The following is a 12,322-nucleotide window of genomic DNA, read 5'->3' as shown; positions in this document are numbered from 1 at the left end:
CTGTGCCTCCTCCCAGGACCAGGCCTCCAGGGGGTCTCTCCAGCCTGGTCTATCCTGTGCCTCCTCCCAGGACCAGGCCTCCTGTGGGTCTCCCCAGCCTGGTGAGTCCTGTGCCTGCGCCCAGAGCCAGGCCTCCTGCATGTCTCCCCAGCCTGGTGAATCCTGGGCCAGAGCCGCCAGAGCCGCCCACCTGTCCGGAGCCGCCAGAGCCGCCCGCCTGTCCGGAGCTGCCAGAGTCGCCCGCCTGTCCGGAGTCGCCAGAGCCGCCCGCCTGTCCGGAGCCGCCAGAGTCGCCCGCCAGCCGGGCGCAGCCAGAGTCGCCCGCCAGCCGGGCGCAGCCAGGGTCGCCCGCCAGTCCTCCGGCGCAGCCAGGGACGCCACCTAAGTGGGCTAAGCTGAGGGTGGAGCGGGGTCCACGTCCCGCACCAGAGCCGTCGCCGTAGGAAGGCCCACCCGGACCCTCCCCTTTAGAGTCGGGGGGGTACTGTAACGCCCTGGCCATAGAGAGGGTTTTTTGTTCTCTATTTTTGGTTGGGCCAGGGTGTGACAAGGGTGGGCGTTCTAGGTTTCTTTTTCTATGTTGGTGGTTTTCTTTGTTTCGGCCGTGTATGGCTCTCAATCAGGAACAGGTGTAGATCGTTGTTGCTGATTGGGAGTCATACATAGGCAGCCTGTTTTTTCTTTGGGATTTGTGGGTGAGTGTTTTCTGTCTAGGTTTGTTAATCCTGACAGGACTGTTTGGCTGTCATTCCTTGTCTTGTTTTCTTTTTGTATAGTGTTCATTCGTTTATTAAAATCCTTAATATGAACACATCCTCCACTGCACCTTGGTCTCAATCTGACGACGGCCGTTACAGGTGTATGTAAACTTCCGACTTCAACTGTTTGTATACACTACATTACCAGAAGTATGCGGACACCTGCTCGTCGAACAGCTCATTCCAAAATCATGGGCATTAATATGGAGTTGGTCTCCCCTTTTTCCTGTGTAACAGCCTCCACTCTTCTGGGAAGGCTTTCCACTAGATGCTGGAACATTGCTGCGGGGACTTGTTTCCATTCAACCACAAGAGCATTAATGAGGTCGGGCACTGATATTGGGCAATTAGGCCTGGCTCGCAGTCGGCATTCCAATTCATCCCAAAGGTTTTCGATGGGGTTGAGGTCAGGGCTCGGTGCAGTCCAGTCAAGTTCTTGCACACCGATCTCGACAAACCATTTCTGTATGGACCTCGCTTTGTGCATGGGGCATTGTCGTGCTAAAATAGGAAAGGACCTTCCCCAAACTGTTGCCACAAAGTTGGAAGCAGAAAATCGTATAGAATGTCATTGTATGCTGTAGCTTTAAGACTTTCCTTCATTGGATCTAAGGGGCCTAGCCCAAACCATGAAAAGCAGCCACATACCATTATTCCTCCTCCACCAAACTTTACAGTTAGCACTGTGCATTGGAGCAGGTAGCCTTCTCCTGGCATCCGCCAAACCCAGATTCGTCCATTGGACTGCCAGATGGTGAAGCGTGATTCATCACTCTAGAGAGCACATTTCCACTGCTCCAGAGTCCAATGGCGGCGAGCTTTACACAACTCCAGTTGGCGCTTGTCATTGCGCATGCTGATCTTAGGCTTGTGTGCGGCTGCTCGGCCATGGAAACCCATTTTATTAAGCTCCAGGCGAACAGTTAGAAAGGTGGCATGCTATGACGGTGCCATGTTAAATGTCACTGAGCTCTTCAGTAAGGCCATTCTACTGCCAATGTTTTTCTGTGGGGGTTGCATACTTTTGTATACAGTACATAGTGTATTTCAGTTGACTAGTTATTTATCAATTCATTACATTACTTTGAGCCTGGTCCAGTATCTTGTTGGGTATTTTGTACATTTTGTAAATACCTGCACCGGCTCCAAGAGCCTTAATATAAATAACATGCACTGGATATTCTGCTTCCTGCCTCTCCTTGCTCACCAACACCAGCCAGACAGCTCAAACCATCCGGGGCAACTAAGGGGCCACGTCCACATCGACTAGTATGGACTTGCTGTAGATGCTACATTGCTGGCAGTCTGTCATAGCTCTGTATGTCCACATTATGCGCTCCAAATCGCCTCCCCAAGCAACATGAGCGATATTAGCCTGCTCTGGAGTCCCCTCTGTGGACAAGCTGTTGACGGATGCCGAGGTGGAAATCACAAATACTCTAAAACTCAGTCAGAGACGCTGTGCTGCTCTGGAGAGGGACTGAAGGGGACTTAAAAGCTTCAGCTTCAAACTAAGGGGAGGGTGAGATGGTGATGGGATAGGTGTGTGACAGGGGAGATATCCCCCGTCTTTTCAGAATAAATATATTTTTAATTTGGGCTCTTTTATTAACCAGCAAAATCACTTCAAAATGAATAGCAGATTATTACGTCTTCTAGTGGCTCTTACTGTGCTTTATCATGAGTTTGCATCAGTGAGCAATTCATCTCCAGCCAATCTTCACTCTGAATGTGTTTTATATGAGGCCCCATTTATCATAGGCTGTCATCTCTTAACTGTATCATTATTCAGTGTAGAGTTATAAATTGGAATCATGAAAAAAAATGCATATAATCTGATGCAATAACTGTTCCTCCTTTATTGGCTTGTGAAAAGAAAATAGTAAATACAATTGTCTGTCAAGATTCTGGAAGATAGTCGGCTCTTCCTGGACTGAAATGAAATTAGGTCTGCAGAGGAGGCAGGATCAATGTCAGCAGATTTGTTCAACGTTCACAGTGGAGGGGGAACGGGTTGAACAGATGAATGGCAGAGTCAAAGGAGACTGATATCTCTAAACCTCAGAGAAATCCCTTGCTTAGATGTCAATATTTCTTCATAGAAAGAGTCAAATCCATCAGAGTTATCTTTTCAACTTCTAGAGACTGTTTCTTCACACTTTTACAATTGGGTGACATGTAGTGTGAACTCAATTAGATGTGTGGTTCTGTTTTCTTGCCGGGTCTCTGCTGTAGTTATTGATGTCTTTTCACCTCAAAGAAATTATAGATTTGAAGTTGGAACACAGTGAATAGGGATAAACAATATAGGGTTAACCATTCCATAACCTGAATGTTCAACAGAGAGAAAAAGGATCATAGACCTACTAAGTCAGTTTGAAAGATGTACTTCCTTAAGGTTTTTTTGAAGTCTTTCATCAATGATTGGAAAAGGTTAGTCATACAACAATTAACAGATTTATTAAAATGCTACATAATACGTAAAGGTGCTTTGTATTTTCACTATACTCTCAGAAAGTAATCAAATGTGGCCTTATTCAGCCCTTGTGGGGCATGTCATGCACAATAGATTGGTCTACAGATATTAAAACCTCAACTTACACCAGCTTTACACCAGTTTGCCTACTTTCATAACCTTGATAGATTCATCACCAAGGCCAGTAGAGTATCATCTCAACATAACAGATACAGTACCTACCATTTATGTTTCTGACAGGCCCTACAAACAATGTCTTCCTCCTCTCTCCTTTCATCCCATGTAGGTATGACTGTTAGAGCAGCGCTGCCCAGTCTCTGAGATTGCTGGGTGAAGACTACAACCCTCTGGTGCAACATGAAACTCATGACGACTCCCTTTTCAATAACTCCTGTGGTTCTATATATGTTCTGATGTCTGTATTTTAGTATTTCATAGTATCTGTTTGAATAAAACACTTTAAAAGGCTTTACACATTCAGAATTAAGCCCTGGAGGATACAGGAGGTGCAGATGAAGCAATGTAGACCAGGAGGGGCAAAGTATATCGTTTTGACTACTCAGACTATTCAGGGATAACCAAATCATTTTTCTGGTCTATGCTGCCATCTACTGGTTTTGGAAGAGAGTGGAGTACATCAGTGGTGCCCCCCACAATCCTGTGTGGGATTATTTTCAAAACCAACAACTGATATATGTTTAATTGAACTGTTCATGATATTGATTATTGCACTTGATTTTTGGGTCAGAATGAATGTGTTTATTTTTTTGCTTTAATGCAGATATTTATCATTTACTTAGCAGGGGCACTGTCCGTTGCACTTCAGGGGAAGGGAAGTAAGTTTTGGTTGATATTGGGCGCGTTCCTCTGCACAGACGTTGCTGACGCCTGCCAGATCTTAACGCCTGAGTTTTACTTATCAGCTAACCACATCATGTGTTATAGCAATCTGTCAGTCGATAACACAGTCGTTGACGTGGCACACAACCATTGGTTAATGCATGCAAAGTCAGCAGGGGAATGCAACCATTGTCTTATTCCACCCTACACCAGGAAATAAGTAATGTACACTGTGTCATGGGGCTTCCTGTATGTAAATACATCTTAGAGAGGGAAGTTCCACTCCAGACGGTGGTGCATTTGCACCTGGTAGAAATTTAACCAGGGCCTCTTTACAAGAACTTCATCCTGATCGGAGTATCGTGAACGTCTTGGTTCATTTTTTGTTTGTTATCGATCATCAACCAGTTGATGAGTATAAGTTAACAATGGTCCTTTTGCTGTGGATTGGGTCATACGAAGGGGGATTACAATGTTTTCTGTGATCTATGATAGTAGTCTATGAGCATTACAGTATTATACAACATCAGGGTGACTACCTTAGACCTTTCTACACATTACTACCTTAGACCTTTCTACGCATTATCACCATAGACCTTTCTTCGCATTATCACCTTAGACCTTCCTATGCATTATTACCTTAGACCTTTCTACGCATTATCACCTTAGACCTCTCTACGCATTATCACCTTAGACCTTTCTATGCATTATTACCTTAGACCTTTCTATGCATTACCCCCATATACCTTTGTTTTTTAAAATGTAATTTATTTTACCTTTATTTAACTAGGCAAGTCAGTTAAGAACAAATTCTTATTTTCAATGACGGCCTAGGAACAGTGGGTTAACTGCCTTGTTCAGGGGCAGAACAACAGATTTGTACCTTGTCATCTCGGGGATTTGCTCTTGCAACCTTTCGGTTACTAGTCCAACTATCTAACCACTAGGCTACGCTGCCGCCCCAGATTTGTGAATAATTACCTTAGACCTTTCTACGCATTATCACCTTAGACCTTTATATACATTATTTGTCATCTAGACATAATTTGTCCTTGTATGTGTTCTTCTGTCACACAATGCTTTGTCTTACTGTAACTTTATTCCTTCTCATTCAAAATCATTACAATGTTCATAATATCATCCTATGTTATATAGAAACAAATGTTTGATAATAAAGTTGCAATGTGTTCAGTGATTACTGGTTCATCAAGCACAAGACGATATAATAGCAAAGTTGTCAGTATTACGTGACAAAAGACAAGTGGAGTCATAAGAGATTGTTCAAGTCCAAGTCTGTCTGAAAAATTCCACTGTTTGTGTGTTGGCCAGAATTCTATTTATTCACTCCTATTGGCCCTTATTTCCACCTGCATGTTCAGGGTGTTTATATGTAAACTACTATGGGGGGGGGGGGGGTTCACCCCAGGGCCTATTTACTGTTAAGGAGCAAGGCTCGGTCATGCTCTCTCTCTTGCTCTCTCTCTAACACACACAAACATGCATGCAAGCACATACGCACATTCTCTCTCTCTCTCTGTGTGGTGTGAAGCGATAACTGGTGCTGGAATTCTCCGACAAATGAAAACAAACTGTTCTGTATGGCCCTTTGGCACGATTTTAATTCAGTGGTTTCAGCACTCTTCAAACAGTTCTTCAGTAGAAGCATTTCATTTGAATTGTAGAATAAGGACACAAGATCATCAGAGGATACAATTAAAATAGTCCAAAAGAAAAGTTTAATGAAGTCAAGCTATGGGTATGCAGTGATGCAGGATATAAAATAGGCCTCTTGTATACTCTAGTTATATCACTGTCATCCATGACTGTTGTTTTCCTTTTCTCTCTGTTTCCAATTACACAAAGACAGGAGGAGGCCGATAAGGCTTTATGAGCTTGTGTTGGAAGTACTCTGGTTGTACTGTTGAGCAGTGGTGTAAAGTATTTAAGTAAAAATACTTTAAAGTACTACTTAAGTTGTTTTTGGGGTTACCTGTACTTTACTCTAGCATTTATATTTTTCACGACTTTTACTTTGACTTCACTACATTCCTAAAGCAAATAATGTACCTTTTACTCCATACATTTTCCCTGACACCCAAAAGTACTTCTTACATTTCGAATGCTTAGCAGGACAGGAAAAGGGTCCAATTCATTCACTTCTCAAGAGAACATCCCTGGTCATCCCTACTGCCTCTGATCTGGTGGACTCACTAAACACAAATGCTTTGTTCTTAAATGATGTCTGAGTGTTGGAGTGTGCCTCTGGCTATCTTAAAAAAAGAGATCTGGTTTGCTTAATATAGGGTTTTTGAAATGATTTATACTTTTACTTTTGATGCTTAAGTATACGTTACCAATTACATTTACTTTTGATACATAAGTATATTTAAAACCAAATACTTTTAGACTTTTACTCAAGCAGGGGCGAAAATCTGATATAAACTTTGGAGGGGACAATTACATGAAATTTTCTCAAGAGCAATTCCTGGGGGGGGACACCAAAAGTAGTGCTGTAACACATAGCCTACATTGTAATATGGTAAATGTATATTGAGGAACCAAAGAAATAAGGTGTTTGCCGTACTCCTAACTACCGGTACCCAAAACTACACAATTAATCACAACAGCAATACCATTGCCTTTAACAAATCTTAGTTCAGTCACCAGTTTAAGTTGGGAGTGGGGGTATCCATGGCATTTTCCAATTATGTTCCTATTTTACAAGTCAAAAAAAATTGAGAACCTTTCATAATGTTGCCAAACAAAGACTCAACAAACTTACCTGAGACTCCCTGTCTCTGCCAGTCTGTCCCTGCATATCTGTCCCCAACTCTGCTGTCTGTGTGCCATCTGTTGCCTGCTCTGCCCAATGACATCATTGTGAAACATTTCCATTAGAATTTCATTTCTTTCTTATGAACATTTTATCAACTAGTCTTTGAGATATTAGGCTACTAGGGTTCTTACTATGCGTTTTGGTGTATTGATAAATACTCTGATGTCCGTCTTTTATTTTTCTGCCATTTTTCTACCTGGCTGGCTGGCTACACACACAATGTGTAGGTTATTTACAGTAGGAGATGGGCTTCTATCATCTTCAATCATTCTATTTGGGCTTCGATCTAAAAGGTAGCTAGCAAATGTGAAACGGATTAAAATGACAAGAGTTGACAGCTGTATGAGTTCACCATTTACACAACATATGCTGCAACCTTTTGTTATTTTAATAGTTTGTTTCATATTGGCTGGCTTCCAACAATAGCTGAATTTGCAAAGCTAGCGAGCACCAATTCAGTTTCAGTGGTGTTTGCTATAATCTTTGCTACCCGGGTGAAATAAAGGTGAAATAAAATAAATACATAAAAGTTCACTTGCGACAATTTAGCTTTTGCAACGAGACCATTAAATATATTTAAGACAATGGTAGAAGAGAGTGTAGTTCTGTTCAGTTTGGATTTCAGTTTATCGCTAACCTTATCACAGGGACTTTGAAGCACTAACTTACATCATCTGCATGCTGACTCCATCTTTGACGACGCCACATAAATGGAATAGGTACTAGCTAGCTTAATAGTTAATATTTGCGCGCTAGCTCTGCATATTCAGCTAGTGTGTGTGTGCGCGATTGACTGGATTAACCTCACGTCAGTTACGTGCATTGAGTGCCTTTCAGACAGAAGATACGAACTCTCTGTTACCGAGCAAGCTAAGAAACTGGCAGTGGATCAAACCATTGTGAGGCAAAGGGTGGGGGGGTTGCAATCTTTTGAAACTTAAAAACGCGCTATTAAGTGTCTATAATCAGCACAATTGCTTTCATTGCGTATTATTAATATTATTTAAATTACATAGTTATGTTTCAGTGATATATTGGGTGGGACAAATCATATTTTTCCCAGGATGGGGGGGTCGTGTCCCCCCCGTCCCCCCCCGGGATTTCCGCCCCTGTACTCAAGTAGTATTTTACTGGGTGACTTTCACTTTTACTTGAGTCATTTGACAATTGGGTACTTTTTCTACCACTGCTGCTGAGCTATCTCATAAACACTAATGACTGTAGTTATGGGGCTCTCCTCACTGGTCAGTCCGCTGAAGGCTAGTGGCTCTGTCTGGAGGAAATATAAGAGAAGTAGGATCATCCTTTTTGCAGAAAGGAGACATATTTAGCAGTGTGAAAGAATAAAATACGCTGTAGACGCTTCTCAGTGTCACGACTTCCGCCGAAGTCGGCTCCTCTCCTTGTTCGGGCGGCGTTCGGCGATCGACGTCACCAGCTTTCTAGCCATCACCGCTCCATTTTTCATGTATCCATTTGTTTGTCTTGTTTCCATACACACCTGGTTTTCATTTCCCCAATTTAGCTACTTGTATTTAACCCTCTGTTTCTCATCATGTTTTGTGTGTAATTGTTTCATGTTGCTGTGGTGTCTTTTTACATGCTTTACTTTGGTTATGTTCCGTGTTTTTGAGCGCATTTGATTTATGTTGTGCTCTCGTTTTGGAACTTTAATAAGGTGCGCCTGTTTACATCACGCTACTCTCCTGCACCTGACTTCGCCTCTTTTACACACGCTAACACCCAAATCAGGCTTTGTAGGTGAAATGCCAAGCTCAAGCTCAGTTTGTCTCCGTCTTGACTGAGATGCCAGGTGACCTCTGAACAACGCGTTCCTATTCACCCGTGGCCTGCGCCTCGTTAGAGGGCCTGATTCTGCAATCGTGTCATCACTTCGCACCGCCTTATCGACAGCATCTCAGCTATCTACATTCTCCCTGAGAACTCAATATGACCCAGAGTGCAGTGGAGGGGGCTGGAGGATGTCTGTATGTTTGCAAAGGTGCAGAGACGAGACTTAAAGGCACAGTTCAAAGGGCTTGGGCTATCGCCGCTCATCCCACCTTCTCTGTCCTGGGCTCAGTAAAGGCTTTAAGCCACTGGGTTTTAATGATGTTGCACCTCTGTAAAGTTCTACCATGGAGTAGTTTCAAAGCACCACATCCATGAACAAAACCTGAATGAAGTGGTCCCATTTTGAAATGGCAATCCAATTTTTCCTTTAATGTTTTCCACATTGTTAAATTGTATTTTTTCTTCAAGACATCTTTCAAAAATGAAATGGCTTTTTTTGCTGTGTGTGAGCAGGAAAAAAGAAAACTGTTTAAACCAGCCAGTCAAATGTGTCCTCCAGGATTTGCTTGTGCTTGCTTTGGCTTAAGTTCAGAAAATAAACGAGGGGGGAAAACATCTACTGATAGAATGAATCATCTGAAGACAAGGAGACAGTGACAAATCCATTTCTACTTTTAACTCAAACATTTAAACTCTAGAATGCTAATAATGTCACGCTTGATTTAGGCTGGCTGCTTCTAAAGAAAGTGTATCACTTTCAACCTGCTCCCCCAGTTCTGGAGAATCACACAGTACCACTGAGGAATAGCCTACTACTGAAATACAACTCAAGCAGCCAACACACAAAAACCAAGAATAATGAGCTAATAGTACAAAACAAATCACATTTTAAAACTAAAAATGATAAATATATTTTTTTATTGTATTTATTATTTAAAATGGGTATTATTGAGTTTTCTAATTGAATTCTCATGCCGATATTTTGATATGCTGATAGAGATCTAAATCATTGAATGGTAGCTTATAGGCACTGTTAATCCTTTTCACTATACATGCATCCCAGTAGGAAGAGGAAGGACCACAATCTGGATCCCCGTCCTGACTTCTCTGGAAACTCAATGGCAATGAGACCTCTATTTGTTTAGATTATTAATCAATGCCCATTATCACTTTGATCTGGAGATGTAAACTCTATGTTTGGGAAGGGCTTGGCTACATGGTGGGAGAGCAACAGGATACACAGAACAGAATAGCACAGCACAGGAGGCCTGCTAGTCTCTGCTTGGCTCTGAGGTTGTGGGCCCGTCTCCATGGGGAATTGGTGGTCTATTTGGGTCTGGAATCCATTCAAGCCTCCCTGGCGGGGCTCCCCGAATGTTCCTCTCTGAAACCAGGCATTCTTCCGTGTTATTGATATTAAAGCAATGCCGCTGACGGAGCCCAGCTTAACCTGGCTCTTACCATTATCAGGCAAATCGATCATTTCCATACTGACAATTTCCCAGAGCACAAGAGACCTCAAGTCATCCTCCTCAGGCGGGTATCTCTTCTCAAGTGGCCGGGTTTGACGAAGCACATCTTCGTAGGCAACTCTTAAAGGTTATGTTTACACGCTGATGTCACTGCTGGCAAGTTCAAAATACACCCCACTGAATCCAAGTACTGTGTTTCAAAATAGTCAAATGAAAGGATGCAATCATCTTCATCACCACCCTAACAATTTTCAGCTTTATCTTCTTCATGATTGCAACAAAGAGAACAGCTTTCCTCTTCAGCCCTCAAGTTGCTCTTAGCACCCAGTCTTGTGTGATGATGACTCGGTGCTCTACTTCATTCAGAAGTCCTTGCTGTTTCAAAGAGTGAGGGTAGCTCTGGAACCGTGTCCCTACATCTACTGCCAAGGAAAGATTGCCTCATTCTCTTGATTTGGTGTAGTAATTTTCTCTCCCTGTTGGGCAGAAGGTCTGGGACCGGTTCCTCTTCAGGGAGAGACACACAGAGTTCCATTTCTCTGGATGTTTTTGAGATGTAGTGTAAGGTTATGCTCTGCAGCATATGGAGACACTTTGAATCTTCCATGAAAGCCTCTCCTTTGAGGTAATTGCACAATGATTCAGAGAGGGACGCTTTGATTTAGCAACAACATTGTTGACATCAAGTTTCCAACCATTCACGTTTTCTATTGGCAGCACTGCCTTGATAGGAAGAAAGTAAGTCCAAAGCAAAGGTATTTGCCATATAGCTGAGCGGCATAAAATGATCCTTAATTGATCCCTCTAAACAAACTGTCTGTGACATAATGACAGGGTAGCATTATTGAGGTTGGGGGAAGGATCATTTCCCTTTGTTGCAAATTTCTGCTAAAGGTGTGAACCTCATCTAATTATACCAGATTAATGTAATCTCTCCTTGACTTTTCATAGCACTGTGAGCTCTCTCACATGCTTGTATGCACAAAGAGACACCTTTGACCAACCCTGTAATTACCACTATCACTATTAAGACACTGACTTTATATGGGGAAAAGATGGTTTCATCAACATTGCATATTGACATTTAGCAATCCCGATGTCGTTTTCTATACAAAAGTGGTTCAACTAAAGCCTCATATCTGAGGCCTCTATACCCCAAACCTGCCACAAAATAATTCTAAAATGAACATGAATGGAGTAATAATTGACTTATAACATTCCCATGTCAGTGTCATTGTAAACTGTTCCTCTCTGTCAGTCAATGTCTTATTGTCTTTCAGGATGGCGCATGGAAAACTCAACGGGAACATGACTTGGACATTCCTCTGCTAAAAACCTCAGTCACCTTTATTTACACTGCCTTCAGAAAGTATTCACACATTTTGTTGTGTTACAGCCTGAATTGGATTCAATTTTGATTCCGTGTCACTCTCAGTACCACTCATCATTTATTCAAGCATGGTAGTGGCTTCAATATGTTATGCTTGTCATTGACAAGGACTAGGGAGTTTTTTAGGATAAAAAGAAATGGAATAGAGCTAAGCACAGACAAAATCCTAGAGGAAAACCTGGTTCAGTCTGCTTTCCAACAGACACTGGGAGACAAATGCACCTTTCAGCAGGACATTAACCTAAAACAAAAGGCCAAATATACACTGGAGTTGCTTACCAAGAAGACAGTGAATGTTCCTGAGTGTCCTAGTTATAGTTTTGACTTAAATCAGCTTGAAAATCTATGGCAAGACATGAAAATGGCTATCTAGCAATGATCAACAACCAACTTGACAGAGCTTGAAGAATCTTTAAAAGAATAATGTGCAAAAATTGTACAATCCAGGTGTGCATAGCTCTTAGAGACTCACCCAGAAAGACTCACAGCTGTAATTGCTGCCAACGGTGATTTTAACATGTGTTGACTCAGGGATGTGAATTTTTATGTAAATTAGATATTTCTGTGTTTCATTTTCAATACAATTGCTAAAATGTCTATAAACATGTTTTCACTTTGTCATTATGGGGTATTGTGTGTAGATGGGTGAGAATTGTTTTTATTTAATCCATTTTGAATTCAGGCTGTAACCCAACAAATTGTGTAATAAATCAAGGGGTATGAATACTTTCTGAAGTCGCTGCATATTCTGATCAT

This window comes from Salmo salar, chromosome ssa09, assembly GCF_905237065.1.
Source record: "Salmo salar chromosome ssa09, Ssal_v3.1, whole genome shotgun sequence".
Lineage (NCBI taxonomy): Eukaryota > Metazoa > Chordata > Actinopteri > Salmoniformes > Salmonidae > Salmo > Salmo salar.
The sequence above is the reverse complement of the archived record's forward strand: the minus strand, read 5'-3'. Positions refer to the sequence as shown.